At 47.8% G+C, this 15,770-nt stretch overlaps 2 long non-coding RNA genes across 4 annotated transcripts; one reads left to right on the forward strand and one right to left on the reverse strand.

Annotated features, from left to right (window-relative positions):
• Window positions 1-2,593: 2,593 nt before the first annotated feature.
• LOC140651484 (uncharacterized) lies at window positions 2,594-9,422 on the reverse strand. Its single transcript, XR_012042395.1, has 4 exons — window positions 9,180-9,422; window positions 8,988-9,067; window positions 4,869-4,988; window positions 2,594-3,416 (listed from the first exon to the last, which is right to left on the reverse strand). It is a non-coding gene; the product is annotated as an uncharacterized lncRNA (long non-coding RNA).
• Window positions 9,273-12,615, forward strand: LOC140651483 (uncharacterized). 3 transcript variants are annotated; one of them, XR_012042394.1, is made up of 4 exons: window positions 9,315-9,576; window positions 10,110-10,928; window positions 11,271-11,457; window positions 12,329-12,615. It is a non-coding gene; the product is annotated as an uncharacterized lncRNA (long non-coding RNA). The 3 variants fall into 3 exon arrangements; XR_012042392.1 differs by lacking the exon at window positions 11,271-11,457 and having other exon boundaries at window positions 9,343-9,576; window positions 12,329-12,613; XR_012042393.1 differs by lacking the exons at window positions 11,271-11,457; window positions 12,329-12,615 and having other exon boundaries at window positions 9,273-9,576; window positions 10,110-11,060.
• The last annotated feature ends 3,155 nt before the right edge of the window (window positions 12,616-15,770 follow it).

Genomic DNA, 15,770 nt, shown 5'->3' on the forward strand with positions numbered 1-15,770 from the left:
CCAAATCTTAAAACACCTTCCCCCCACCCCTCCCTTCTTCCTGGGCTCAACTTCACTCCCAATTTCTCTACCTCCTCCCCCTGAGCGGCACAGGGGACGGGGAATGGGGTTGCGGTCAGTTCATCACATGTTGTCTCTGCCGCTCCTTCCTCCTCACACTCTTCCCCTGCTCCAGCGTGGGGTCCATCCCACGGGAGACAGTCCTCCACGAACTTCTCCAACGTGGGTCCTTCCCATGGGCTGCAGTTCTTCACAAACTGCTCCAGCGTGGGTCCTTTCCAGAGGGTGTAGTCCTTCAGGAACAGACTGCTCCAGCGTGGGTCCCCCACAGGGCCACAAGTCCTGCCAACAAACCTGCTCCTGCATGGGTTCCTCTCTCTCCATGGGATCACAGGTCCTGCCAGGAGCCTACTCCAGCGCGGGCTTCCCATGGGGTCACAGCCTCCTTCGAGCGCGTCCACCTGCTCCAGCGTGGGGTCCTCCATGGACCTACTCCACCGTGGACCTCCACGGGCTGCAGGGGGACAGCCTGCCTCACCATGGTCTTCACCACGGGCTGCAGGGGAATCCCTGCTCCGGCGCCTGGAGCACCTCCTCCCCCTCCTTCTTCCCTGACCTTGGTGTCTGCAGAGTTGTTTCTCTCACATATTCTCACTCCTCTCTCCAGCTGCTGCTGGTGTTGCGCAGGGTTTTTTTTCCCTCCTTCTTAAATATGTTATCACAGAGGCACTACCACTGTCGCTGGTTGGCTTGGCCTTGGCCAGCGGCGGGTCCGTCTTGGAGCCGGCTGGCATTGGATCTATCAGACATAGGGAAGCTTCTGGCGTCTTCTCACAGAAGCCACCCCTGTAGCCCCCCGCTACCAAAACCTTGCCACGCAACCCAATACAGAAGTACTACAGAAGGAACCACCCAAACCAATGGAGAATGAGCCTTGCAAGAAATGGGGCAAGCACAGTGGTGACCCAACTTGAGCTGGTTTTGGCACCCAACAATCCAACACAACACACTGCCTCTTCTGTCCTGAATGACCACTGTAACAGATGGAGCCCAAGTCATGGACTAAATGAAATGAACATATTTTTGTGGACATTTGGGGGATGGCCCATAGAATACAGGAATTATATTTGTGTATATGTCAAAGGACAGGGAGGAGGGTGGTGGCTGATGAGGATGTATTGGATAGTGTAGGACCTGAGCATGATGCAAATGATTTGGAATTGTGGTGGAGATTATACTAGGTGTACTAGGTCTGGCTGGGATGGAGTTAACTTTCCCCATAGCAGCCCATATGGTGCTGTGCTTTGCATTTGTGGCTAAAATAGTGTTGATAACACACCAGTGTTTTGGCTATTGTTGAACAGTGCTTGCACAGCATCAAGGCTTTCTTGATGCTGTGCAAGCACTGTGCACTGTGCACCCCAGCAAGTAGGCTAGGGGTGATCAAGAGACTGGGAGGGGATACAGCCAGGACAGCTGATCCAAATTGACCAAAGGGATATTTCATGCCCTATATATTTCATGCTCAACAATAAAAACTGGGGGTAGAGGAAGAAGGGGATGGGGTTTTTTTGGCTTCCGAGGTGGCCGTTGCTCTGAGACTGGCTGGGCATTGATCTGCTTGTGGAAGGTGGTGAGTGATTGCCTTTGCATCACTGTGGGGTTTTTTTTCCTCTTTCCTTCACCTATTAAACTGTCTTTATCTCGACCCATGGGTTTTCTCGGTTTTGCTCTTCCTATTCTCTCCCTCGTCTTGCTGGGGGAGTGAGCGAGCAGCTGTGTGGGTGTTTGGCTGCTGGCTGGGGTCAACCCATAACGTCACTGAAGTATAGCACCTTGGTTTTTGGATTGTCAGACTGAGACATCAGGGTCATTCTCACAGGGATACATGGCACGGGTATCTCTTCTATAGACCCTCTGTCCTAGTCGACCTAATCAAAATATACATCAGCTGTGTCTTCCTCTGTGATGGTAAAGAAGAGGGCAAGGCACATTAACTGATTCCTCTCTAGATCTTCCTCTCCAGACATTCAAGTCACATGCTTGAATGGAACGTCTGAAATCATAAGGCTGGCCTTTGCTATTTTACATCATTCCTGCTCAGGTTGCTTCCTATATTCCTAGCAGTTTTCAAGTGATCTTTCTCAGTCCCCAGTCCTTTTATTTCTTTCTGTTCCTGAACTACTCATATTTTTGCCTGTCCTCCCGTTCCCACACCCTTTTCCCCAGAATTCTTTGCCTTACTTTCCTTCTCTGAATTAACACTTTATAAAATCATAGAATCATAGAATGGTTTAGGTTGGAAGAGACCTTAAAGACCATCTAGTTCCAACCCCCCTGCCATGGGCAGGGACATCTTTCACTAGATCAGATTGCTCAAAGCCCCATCCAACCTGGCCTTGAGCACTTCCAGGGAGGGGGCATCCACAACTTCTCTGGGCAACCTGTTCCAGTGTCTCACCACCCTCACAGTAAAGAATTTCTTCCTATATCTAATCTAAATCTACCCTCTTTCAGTTTAAAACCATTACCCCTCATCCTATCACTACACTCCCTGATAGAGTCCCTCCCAATCTTTCCTGTAGGCCCCCTTTAAGAGCTGGAAGGTCGCTATAAGATCTCCCCAGAGCCTTTTCTTCTCTGGGCTAAACAACCCCAACTCTCTCAGCCTTTCTTCATAGGAGAGGTGTTCCAGCCCTCTGATCATTTTCGTGGCTCTCCTCTGGACCCGCTCAAGCAGGTCCATGTCCTTCTTATGCTGGGGGCCCAATCTATACTAGACTGCAAAATGCTGCTACACTTCTAATTGGGTTTTCCCTTTCCCACCTCAAATTTTCTCCCTTTCTACCTGTGAAAAAGTTAGCATATTTGTCAGAGTCCAATACTCTCTGACCAGGTTCTTTTAGATATTCCACACGAGGAGGGTTTAATGTTTAATATCAAATTTACTTATTTGAAGATATTTGGTGATACATGGGATTTTGATTTAGAAGAGTGATACAGCAACATACTGAAATTACAACACAAGCATAATATAGCAATTGCAATATGCAGTTGAATCATAATACAAGTGATTCTCATTACCAGTCTCTATATGCTCACTGTCATGACACTGGGCGTCCCCAGTCACCAGGAAGGAATATGTGGGTTGAAGCCAGCTCAATCCCGTTGCTCTCTTCAAAGTTTGTTTTATTAGTTGTCCAGTTTTTATACTTTATGTTGGGCTGAGCTGTAGTCAATCAGATTCAGTGTTATACAGGTATACGCGGAAGGTCGGTCTGATCTAAATTTTTAGATGTCAGAAGTATACTAGAGCTGGCGGAAGGCCGGGACTTACGTAAAGTTGATAATGGGGATTCAGACCGGGATGTGGAACGTCTAATCAAAAATTATTGTCCTTGGGAGTGAAACGCATCCTGGAGAAATATGTAAGCCAAGTAAGATGTTTTGGGAACAATCTGAAGCTGCTAGCAGAAGTGTGATAAGAAGCACCCTCACGTGAACTATCCTCATTATAATACTAAAAGTCACACCCCTTGAGCTGGAGACCCTGGCCCAAGCAGAGACCCCTCACCTCTGGGCATGCGTAGAATATTAAAGTAGTAAGACAAGAAAATGTAGACCAATAGAAAACTGCTTTGCGTAATTACTTATGCATATGTATAACTAGACTGTATAAATACTGCACCTGTATGAACGAGCAGTGTGCTAGCTTTGTGGAGCTACCACCTAGCACCCGGTCTTGCGCAAAACTTGAAATAAACTGATATGTCGGCTCTGTGTGCGTATTGGGTGTTGCACACCGGGCAACGAACTCCGTTTGTGAGACGACAGAGCCACTTATACGCTTCCCCCCATTCTGGTCTGTCTGGCTCAGGAAGACATTACTCCCTACTAATTATCTCAGGGAACCTGATGACTCACTGGTACAGCTGTATATCTAAAACAAAGGTTAGCCTCCAGTCCCCTTTGTGCTGAGATAAATTCAGCTTTCTTTACAATACTTGGCAGTCATCCTTTACATTCTTCCCTGAGCTCATTATTTTTTCCCTTCTCCTCTGAGCCTTCTTCCATTGTGGGGGTGTGTTGGTCAGTCACAATGTTATAAATAGCTAAGCAAATTTTAGGATCTCCTAGTTCACTCCCCTAGGTCTCTCTGTTTTCCCATGTAGCTAATGATTAATTCCACCAGAAAGAAGTTAGATCCTCCTTTCCTCTGTTCTCCATAGTCCATGAGCCAGTCCTTGAGGAAGGATTCGCTTTGCCTCTGCAGCAATGTGAAGGGTAGACTGGAGCATGCCAAATCCTATGACCTACATGCTTTTTCCCCACATTGCTCACTAACTGCAGCCTGAGTTCAAAGTGTCTACACTGGACTGGATATTTGCTGGTAGATCAAGTGCCATTTTAGCACTCCAGCCTGCTCATGTCCAGTCTGGCCACATTCATGAACAGAGCTATGGACCTATGATCGAATTTGGAAGGAACTCTGGGACTCTGGCTGAAATGAGCTCTTTGTACAGGCCTTCAGTGTGGACAGCTTACTCTTGAAAGGAAGCCTGGACCAGTGCTTAGCTGACATTTGTACCCATACTACACCCTTCTCCACTTAAATATTCGCACAGGAGATAGTCCCAGTCTGCTCCTGCAAACAGCTATGTATATAAATATATACACATAGCTATGTATATACGTACACCCCCCCACACACAAACATTCCTTTCTTGCTTGGCAGCTAATGGCAGGTACCTGCTGATGTGATGACAGAAGTCAGCCCTACTTCACTGACCAAGAGCTCCTGTCTATTGCATTCCAGATGCAAGATTAAGATAGGGTCTTTAGTATTTTAACTATCAAAAAGGACTTACCATCTTAATAATTTCTCTTTGAATGATAGAGTATTCACTAATCTCTCAACAGCTTGACTTCAATAGTACTGCTTCTATCCAATTTAAGGAGGAATCTGGATACTTATGTGAGAATCCCAGCTTGAAAAATGAGATGAGGGAGGGTAGTGATAAACAAGTACTGGTTAAAAACAATCTCTAAATTTTCTGTGAAGTACCAGAAATGTATGATGCTAAATTTAGAATAATTACACCAGTAAAGACACACAGCTCAGCTAAGTGTTAGAAGAAAATATATCACGCTGGATCCAACAGCCTGAGAGAGGCGAGGCTGCTGCCACTCCATGTCCCCATGTCCAACCAGTAGTGAGGCTGGAGATGTATTCCCAGCAGGCACATGCACACAGAACACACTACATATATACGTATATATGTATATACGCGTATACATGGCCAGCCACACAGATCACAGACAGACACTCAGACCATTCACATGAACACGGACAGCACCAACAACCTCATCCTGCTCCCCTCTCTGTCTGAGCAGGATGGAAGTCCACTACTGAGAATATATATACACACATGTGTTGCAAATTAAGTTTAGTTAACTGAATTCTTTTAACTGTATTCTTTTGTCTGAATAGTTTTGCTTAGCATGAGTAGCTAAAGTTGCTGAAGCCTTAGGCCGCAAGCTGCGAACTTTCACCTAGAAAAGTTGAACTTATCTTGAACTGTTGCTTAGTTATGTGAAGGAAGGCCCTGAGACCAATGCAAACTGGAAAATAAGAAGGCCACGATTGTCAGCAGAAGTTGCAACCCGTCCAGATAAGAACAGCCAATGGCCCGTCTGGAGTCAGAGAAAGAATCCAATAAGGAACAAGAAGACTCCAAACCAGAAATTGCCATTGGACCAAGAGGCGCGTGCAAGGCGCGTGAAGAGCGCGTGAAGAACAGGTGCATAGATTGTAAGGGTATAAATACCCAGGGATTTCTTTGTTCTGGGTCCCTCTCCAGAGGCACCCAGCTCGAGCTGCTCCTATTGCTGTACCACTCAATTACATTATTTATTTTTTTTCCTGGGATCAGACATCTGAGACTCTGCTGCGGGAAACCTAGGGCAAAGAAATTTCTTTAACATATGTACAAGGTGGATCCCTCCAGCAACTGGTCTCAGACACTCAGTCTGCCCAGTAGCTTCCCCTGGATCCCAGTCTCCCTAGTTGCTGGCACCTGGACATAAGAGCCCCTAAGGCCGCAGCCCTACTCCAGTGGCTGGTACAGACAATAGGGGTTTTTTTGTTTTTAAATGTACAGACTTGATTATTCTATCCAGACTGAATGTAAAAAAGAAAAGCAGCCCTGCCGCTTTTGAAAAAACACAATGTGTTTTCTTTTCCTTTTTGAAAACACACAAAATATGTGTTTTCTATTTAATCTGTAAACATAGGTTGCTTTAATAAATATACATTTGGATCTAATTACTGCCCCTTCACAGTAATCCCAAAAAGGGAAATGAATGTTTTTTCTTTTAGGGAATGGATTCCTTGATGAGGCAGCTGTGCCTGTTCAGTTGGCATCTGCAGAATGCTAGAGTTTGGCAGTATTGACGAAAAGTAGCTTTCAAAATTAATAAATCGTTGTTTCTGTGGCAGAATTTTACCCTGGTCTAGACCCACTAAAAGATTTAGGGGAAATGTAGGTATTTAAGTCCAACATCGCAGTAAGAAATCCTTGCTTAGTGTCGTGGTTTAACCCCAGCCAGCAACTAAGCACCACACAGCTGCTCGCTCACTTCCCCCAAGCAGGATGGGGGAGAATCAGAAGGGTAAAAGTGAGAAAACTCGTGGGTTGAGATAAAGACAGTTTCATAGGGAAAGCAAAAGCTGCGCATGCAAGCAAAGCAAAATAAGGAATTCGTTCACTCCTTCCCATGGGCAGGCAGGTGTTCAGCCATCTCCAGGAAAGCAGGACTCCATCACGCGTAATGGTTACTTGGGAAGACAAAACGCCATCACTCCGAATGTCCCCCCCTTCCTTCTCCTTCCCCCAGCTTTATATTGCTGAGCGTGACGTCATATGTTGTGGAATAGCCCTTTGTTCAGTTGGGGTCAGCTGTCCCGGCTGCGTCCCCTCCCAACTTCTTGTGCACCCCCAGCCTACTCACTGGTGGGGTGGTGCGAGAAGCAGAAAAGGCCTTGACTCTGTGTAAGCACTGCTCAGCAATAACTAAAACATCCCTGTGTTATCAACACTGTTTTCAGCACAAATCCAAAACACAGCCCCATACTAGCTACTATGAAGAAAATTAACTCTATCCCAGACAAAACCAGCACACTCAGTTACCATCTAAACTCCTTGGGTATCTTCCTAGTTCATTCTAAATATACCATTCCTGAGTTTTCTGCTTTTTCTCGTGTTGTGAACAGCTTGGCACATGTCTGCTGCACAAATCTGATGAAGATGTAGAACTTCCTGGAGAAGAGAAGGCTCCGGGGAGACCTTATTGCAGCCTTTCAATATATAAACGGGGCTTATAGGAAAGATGGAGAGAGACTTTTTACCAGGGCCTGTACTGACAGTACAAGGGGCAACGGTTTAAACTGAAAGAGGGTAGATTTAGATTGGACATTAGGAAGAAATTTTTTACAATAAGGGTGGTGAGACACTGGAACAGGTTGCCCAGAGAAGTTGTGGATGCCCCGTTGTCCTGGTTTTGGCTGGGATAGAGTTAATTTTCTTCCTAGTAGCTGGTATAGTGCTGTGGTTTGGATTTAGTATGAGAATAATGTTGAGAACACACTGATGGTTTAGTTGTTGCTAAGTAATGCTTACACTGGTCAAAGACTTTTCAGCTTCCCATGCTCTGCCAGGTGCACAAGAAGCTGGGAGGGGGCACAGCCAAGACAGTCGATACAAACTGGCCAAAGGGCTATTCCATACCATATGGCGTCATGCTCAGTATAGAAACTGGGGGGAGTTGGCCAGGGGGACAGTGATCGCTGCTCGGGGACTGGCTGGGCATCGGTTGGCGGGTGGTGAGCGGTTGCATCACTTGTTTGGTTGGTTTTTTTCCCCCTGGGTTTTGTTCCTCTCTCTCTCTCTCTCTCTCTTGTTATTTTTGTTTTCTTTACATTATTATTATTATTGTTGTTGTTGTTGTTGTTATTTCAATTATTAAACTGTTCTTATCTCAGCCCACGAGTTTTCTTACTTGTGCTTTTCCGATTCTCTCCCCCCTCCCAGTGGGATGGGGGAGGGTAATGACGGCTGCGTGGTCCTTAGTTGCCGACTGGGGCTAAACCACGACACCCATCATTGGAAGTGTTCAATGTCAGGTTGGACCGGGCTTTGAGCAACCTGATCTAGGGAAAGATGTCCCTGCCCATGGCAGGGGGGTTGGACTAGATGATCTTTGAAGGTCCCTTCCAACCCAAACCATTCTATGATTCTGTTATTCTAATTTAGGGATTTCCCTCCATACTTAATTTAATGAGCTCTAAGAGGGCAGAAATAAGGGGCCTTTCAGGCTCCAGTTGAGGCCATTCCATTAAAAATCATAGTGATGTCACCATGCCCTCCAAACCAATGAACAGTATTACACATGCACCTCTTTCCTCAGGTTAATAGGGTCAAAACCCCTTCATTTTTAAGACTTCCATGCCTAAAACTGTTCCAATTGCTAGACTGATAGTGTGTGGGAGTTGTTCTCCATTTCTCTTAACTATGGAAAATATTGCAAGCATCCATCATGCTACAGAAAATACAAGGGGAGCATGAGTAGCATTTGGTTACGGTAATCTAGACTTCTGGTTCCTTTTACAAGTTACAATTTTTGTATCTCTGTGTCACTGGATAAAGGAGCAATCCACGTTGAACAGGAAAACTAAACCCAGGTTCCTAATTCCTGGGCTAATGCTAATAAGCAGGAGGCTTTTACACTAAAACAAACACCTCACCCCCTGCCGTGTTACCAGTTTCACGAAAGAACAAACAAGAGTTTCATAAAGTCAGGATCTAGTTCCCTAATGTGGGGGACAATTATGATGACTTCAGATGTGCTTGACAAGAGGTAGGAAAGAGAAGTTCAATTCTTGCACTGCTTCTACAGACAAGCTTGCGTACTTCATTCTACTCTCTCACCTCAGCAAGGAAGATGACATTTTATATTCAGTGCTTTCACCAGCTTCCCGCCCTAACGAGGTCTGTAATTCCCAAAGAAACTAGATTAAAGAAAGAAAAAAAAAAAGACAAGTCACTACTGGTATCGAGATGTCATCACCTGCTTTTAAACTGCAAGAGGGAAAGAAATTCTCTGCTGCTGTGGGCGCTCACCTCACACCATTGAGGAACGACGGCCCCCGCGCCGCTGGGTAATGGCTGCCGTTACACAACAGCACAGGCTGTGTGCCCAGCCAAGGACTGCGGGGTGTGCTGCTAAAATTAGAAGTGACAGTAGAGCTACTTATCCCCTCTTCCCGCCTCGGTGTGCAGGGTTATGGGGTGATTTGGTTCTGCAGCTGCACGGGGACGCCCCCTGGGCGGGCCCGTAACAGCCCCTTCCTCGGAGGAGCCTCATGCGAGTGGTGGTGACCGGTGCTGGTCCCGGATGGGAGTTTCCAGTCAGGCGCGACATGGTCACCCCAACGCGGGTCCTTGCGGCCGCAGCTAACCGGCGCGGCGCACGAGGGGCCTCTCTTTTTTCGGCTTGGCAGGCGTGGTGGCAGGATGGGTGAGTGTTGTAGCGGCGACCTTGGAGGGGATGGGGGAGAGGTAGAGACGGAGACGTAGCGACGACCTTGGGGGGTATGGGGGGAGGGAGAAGGAGAAGAGCGCGAGAGTGAGTGAGCGCGAGAGTCGTAGCGGCGACCTTGGGGGGACTGGGGGGGGGAGTGGGGGAAGTGTTGTGTGTGTGTGCGTGTGCGCGCGCGCGGAGAGGCGGCCCAGAGCGCTCCCCCTCACTGTCCCGCGAGCCTCCTCCACTGGCTCTGGGCCCTCGCGACGTCCTTAGGCTTCGGTGTTAGCAGCGCCTCCGTTAGCCTTTCTTCCCTACTCCCCCTTGCTGCCTGTTGGTAGTGATATTGTCAGTCCCTGTTGTGGCCCCCCTCCCCCCCCCCCCCCCCCACACACACACACACACACAGGCGAGGAGGTCTGCGGTCTCGCGTGCCCCGTGGCCGTTGGGTTGCTTCCCGAGGCCCGCAAGGGGCGGTGACGGCAGGAGCTGCTCGGTGACCTCCAGCTCTCTCTGCCGGTGTTTTCTAGGGAAGTGCCGTGGGCTCCGTACCGCTCGGAAACTCCGCAGCCACCGCCGCGATCAGAAGTGGCACGACAAACAGTATAAGAAGGCCCACTTGGGCACTGCGCTGAAGGCCAACCCCTTCGGCGGCGCTTCTCACTGTCGCCAACCAGCGACAGTGGTAGTGCCTCTGTGATAACATATTTAAGAAGGAGGGAAAAAAAACCCTGCGCAACACCAGCAGCAGCTGGAGAGAGGAGTGAGAATATGTGAGAGAAACAACTCTGCAGACACCAAGGTCAGGGAAGAAGGAGGGGGAGGAGGTGCTCCAGGCGCCGGAGCAGGGATTCCCCTGCAGCCCGTGGTGAAGACCATGGTGAGGCAGGCTGTCCCCCTGCAGCCCGTGGAGGTCCACGGTGGAGTAGGTCCATGGAGGACCCCACGCTGGAGCAGGTGGACGCGCTCGAAGGAGGCTGTGACCCCATGGGAAGCCTGCGCTGGAGTAGGCTCCTGGCAGGACCTGTGATCCCATGGAGAGAGAGGAACCCATGCAGGAGCAGGTTTGTTGGCAGGACTTGTGGCCCTGTGGGGGACCCACGCTGGAGCAGTCTGTTCCTGAAGGACTACACCCTCTGGAAAGGACCCACGCTGGAGCAGTTTGTGAAGAACTGCAGCCCATGGGAAGGACCCACGTTGGAGAAGTTCGTGGAGGACTGTCTCCCGTGGGATGGACCCCACGCTGGAGCAGGGGAAGAGTGTGAGGAGGAAGGAGCGGCAGAGACAACATGTGATGAACTGACCGCAACCCCCATTCCCCGTCCCCCTGTGCCGCTCAGGGGGAGGAGGTAGAGAAATTGGGAGTGAAGTTGAGCCCAGGAAGAAGGGAGGGGTGGGGGGAAGGTGTTTTAAGATTTGGTTTTATTTCTCATTACCCTACTCTGATTTGATTGGCAATAAATTAAATTAATTTTCCCCAAGTCAAGTCTGTTTTGCCCGTGACGGTAATTGCTGAGTGATCTCCCTGTCCTTATCTTGACCCACGAGCCTTTCGTTATATTTTCTCTCCCCTGTCCAGTTGAGGAGGGAGAGTGATAGAGCGGCTTGGTGGGCACCTGGCGTCCAGCCAGGGTCAACCCATCACAACTTCTTACAACATCCAACTGAAATTATGTGTTATTTTCCCACAGGGTTAAATCTCCTTGAGGTACACGCTGGATTTCCCCATCCTCCTGCGTTACCCACCAAGTGTACCTGGGCCCTTGAGAGAAAGCAATCCCACAAATGGGTTTGTCTTTTCCAGAGGGAGGAGCAACCCATGCGGTCTTGCCCAGCCAATTTCCTACATGCGCTATGGGGACCTTACCTCCTTCTACAGTATGTAGGGGCTTTGTTTGGGCAGGACCAGGTCAGTTAGCAGACCCTCTGGTGTTAACCAGCCAAGTGGTTTCTGCTAAATTTACATCCAAGTGCTTCCATGCCCCAGTGCCCATCGCTTTCAGTATAGTCTTTAACGGTCCACTATATCGTTCAGTCTTTCCAGAGGCTTATGGGTGACAGAGGATGTGATACACCTAATCAATGCCATGATCCTTGGCCCAGGAGTCTATACGGTTATTTCAGAAATGAGTCCCTTTGACTCAATTCTTTCTAGGGTTCCATGTTGCCACAGAATTGCCTTTCAAAGCCCAAGATGGTGTTTTGGGTTGTGGAATGGTTTACAGGGTAGTGGTTTACAGCCAGATGGTAGTCACTTCCATCATGCTAAGCATGTAGCGCTTGCCTTGGCGGGTTCGTGGCAGTGATCCAAAATAATCGATCTTCCAGGCCTCACCATATTGATATCCCAGCCACCGCCCGCTGTTCCAGGTAGACTTTATTCATCTGGCTTGCTTGATTATGGCTCATGTTTCACATTCTTGTGTTACCTGTGTGATGGCCTCAATGGTCAGATCCATCCCTCGATCGTGAGCCCACCTGTACGTTGCATCTCTCCCTAGATGTCCCGATGTTTCATGGGCCCACTGAGCTATGAATAGCTCCCCCTTCACTCCCAGTCCAGATCCACCTAAGCCACTTAAATTCTGGCAGCCTGATCTACCTGTTCATTGTTTTGATGTTCTTTGGTGGCGCAGTTCTTGCGCATGTGAGCATCTACATGACATACCTTTACAGGCAAGTCTAAAGAGTTGCTTATTGTATTGAAAGCCACCTGTGAAGTGTTATCAGACATACATCTGTCTTCCAGGATGGACCACTGCCTTCACCCCTGCTCCAGCAGGGGAAAAGCGTGAGGAGGAAGGATTGGCAGAGACAAACTGTTACGAACTGACCACAGCTCCCCGTTCTCCATCCCCCCTGCACCGCTCGGCAGGGTGGAGGAGGTAGAAGAGTCAGGAATGAAGGAGTGTCGAGCCTGGGAAGAAGGTGGGGGTGGAGGGAAGGTGTTTTGAGTTTTGTCTTTGTTTCTCACTGTCCTATTCTATTTTTATTTGGCAATAAATTAAATTAATCTTCCCCCAGTCGAGTCTTTTTGGCCTGTGACTGTAATCGGTAAGCAATCTCCCTGTCTTTATCTCAGCCCATGAGCTTTTCCATCTTATTTTCTCCCCCTGTCCTCCTGAGAGAGCAGCTGGGTAGGGGTCTGGCAGCCAGCCAAGGTTAACCCACCACAGCTTGTTTAGTATATCCAAGTCACCATCAAGAGGGAATATGACTGATCTCTTAAAATACACCAGTGGGTAAACCTCAGGGAGGAAGAATAATTATTAAATTAAATTACAGTATTGGCATAGCAACAAAAGTGTATAAACTATCTATGAATAGTATTGGACTTCAAATTTGATGGCTTTTACACACCAGAGCAGCAAGGTTCCTTCCAACAAAAGCAATGAAGGGCAGAAATTAGGAAGTTTTAAATTGGCATGTGATAAATGAATCATCAGGATTATACGACGTAGCTGCTTGCCAGGATAATGGTCGGAGCTTGATGAGGTAGTCGATTGTGATTATCTATCTTTTACCTTTCTATTGACTCCTCTTGGCCATGTTATATTATTTTGTTATATTTTGTTTACTCAGGTATCTTTCAACTAAAGTCCTGATGTTTTTGCCTCGTAGTTAGCTTTGGACAACACTTTATCATAGTTTTCTAAGTTTCTACAGTATCAGCCATCAGCCTTCCGCCCCTTATAAAACTGTGAAGGTTGATAAACAAATTCTGCCTGACAAAAGTGCAGGAGCCAGGATTTTTTTAACCCAAGTAAAAAAAAAAAAAAAACCAAAAACTATTTTGGATCATATTTCATCCAGTAAAATACATGTTCCGTTATGCTTTGAGAAGTTTTAAGCTTTTTATAAAATCACATTTTGGTATCAAAGTATTGTTTTGACACATAGTTGAAATGTTCCAGTATAAAAATTTTGATTAAACATTTTGGCTTTTAAAAATTTGCAAGAACCTAAACTCTTTGTTGAATTAATCATAAATTCACAAAATCTTTAGGTCAACAGAAAAAATTATTTTCAAATACTTATACAAAATAATTAATCCATTCTAATAACTGATGTAATCATATTCTTCTACATATTTCACTTGCAACCACACAACATAACATGAAAATAACCCATACACGTCATACATTAAACAACAGATTTCTAAGGGTAATTGTAAACAGACAACCAAAACCAAGTAGATGTGCTTTTACTGCAATTAGTTATTGACCTACTATATAATATTTTATGAACGATCCAGGAAAAAACATAAAACCGTTACTGGTGAACTTGACAGATGACAGCAGGACTGGGAGAACAACAAATAAGAGAAAACAAGACATATCGCAGAATGGTTGAGGTTGGAAGGGACCTCCGGAAGTCATCTTGTCCAACTCCCCTGCTCAAGCAGGGCCACCTAGAGCCGGTTGCCCAGGACCACGTCCAGACAGCTTTTGAATATCTCCAAGGAGGGAGACTCCACAGTCTCTATGGGCAACCTGTGCCAGTGCTTGGTCACCCTCAGTCAAAAAGTGTTTCCTGATGTTCAGGCAAAACCTCCTGTGTTTCAGTTTGCATCCATTGCCTCTGGTCCTGTCACTGGGCACCACAGAAAGAGCCTGGCTCCATCATCTTTGGACCCTCCCTTCAGGTATTTATATACCTTGACGATCCCCCCTGAGCCATGTCTTCTCCAGGCTGAACAGTCCCAACTCTCTCAGCCTTTCCTCATAGGAGAGATGCTCCAGTCCCTTAATCATCTTAGTGGCTCTTCGTTGGACTCTCTCCAGTACCTCCATGTCTCTCTTGCACGGGGCAGTCCAAAACTGGACGCAGTACTCCAGGTGTAGCCTCACCAGTGCTGAGTAGAAGGGAAGCATCACCTCCCTCGACCTGCTGGCAACACTCCTCCTGATGCAGCCCAGGATACCATTAGCCACCTTTGCTACAAGGGCACGCTGCTGGCTCATGTTCAACTTGGTGTCCACCAGGAGCCCCAGGTCCATTTCTGCAAAGCTGCTTTCCAGCTGGGTTGCCCCCAGCATATATTGGTGCCTGGGGTTGTTCCTCCCCCAGGTGCAGGACTTTGCACTTCCCCTTGTTGAACTTCATGAGGTTCCCGTCAGCCCATTTCTCCAGCCTGTCAAGGTCCCTCTGGATGGCAGCACGACCCTCTGGCCTATCAGCCACTGCTCCCACTTTTGTGTCATCTGAAAACTTGCTGAGGGTGCACTCCATCATCCAGATCATTAGCGAAGACATTGAACAGGACTGGACCTAGTATTGATGTCTGAGGTACACTGCTAGTTACTGGCCTCCAACTAGACTTCGTGCCACTGATCACCACCCTCTGGGCCCGGCCATTCAGCCAGTTTTCAATCCACCTCACTGTCTCCACAGCCCGTACTTCATCAGCTTCTCTATGAGGATCTTATGGGAGAGTGTCAAAAGCCTTCCTGAAGTCTAGTAGACAATATCCACTGCTCTCCCCTCATCTTTTCACCACAGAAGGTTATCAGGTTAGTCAAGCATGACTTCCCCTTGGTGAAGCCATGCTGACTACTCCTGATGACTGTTGTGGTTTAGCCCCAGTCGGCAATTAAGTACCACACAGCCGCTCGCTCACCCTCCCCCCCCCGCGGTGGGATGGGGGAGAGAATCAGAAGAGCAAAAGTAAGAAAACTCGTGGGTTGAGATAAGAACAGTTTAATAATTGGAACAACAACAACAACAACAAAATTGTAATGAGAAGGAAAACAACAAGAGAGCGAGAGAGGAACAAAACCCGGGGGGGGGACGGGGGGGACGGACCACACACAAAACCAGTGATACAACCGCTCACCACCCGCCGACCGACGCCCAGCCAGTCCCCGAGCAGCGATCGCTACCCCCCGGCCAACTGCCCCCAGTTTCTATACTGAGCATGACGCCATATGGTATGGAATAGCCCTTTGGCCAGTTGGGGTCAGCTGTCCTGGCTGTGCCCCCTCCCAGCTTCTTGTGCACCTGGCAGAGCAGGGGAAGCTGAAAAGTCCTTGACCAGTGAACACCGCTTAGCAACAGCCAAAACATCAGCGTGTTCCACCAGCTCCTGATTGACTACAATAGCACATTAAAAAAACCAAACACACACACACCACCAAAAGACACCACCACAACAACAAAACCCCACATCATAAGCCTTACATACCAAGTAG

The sequence above is a fragment of the Ciconia boyciana genome, chromosome 4 (genome assembly GCF_034638445.1).
Source record: "Ciconia boyciana chromosome 4, ASM3463844v1, whole genome shotgun sequence".
NCBI classification, from domain to species: Eukaryota; Metazoa; Chordata; class Aves; order Ciconiiformes; family Ciconiidae; genus Ciconia; species Ciconia boyciana.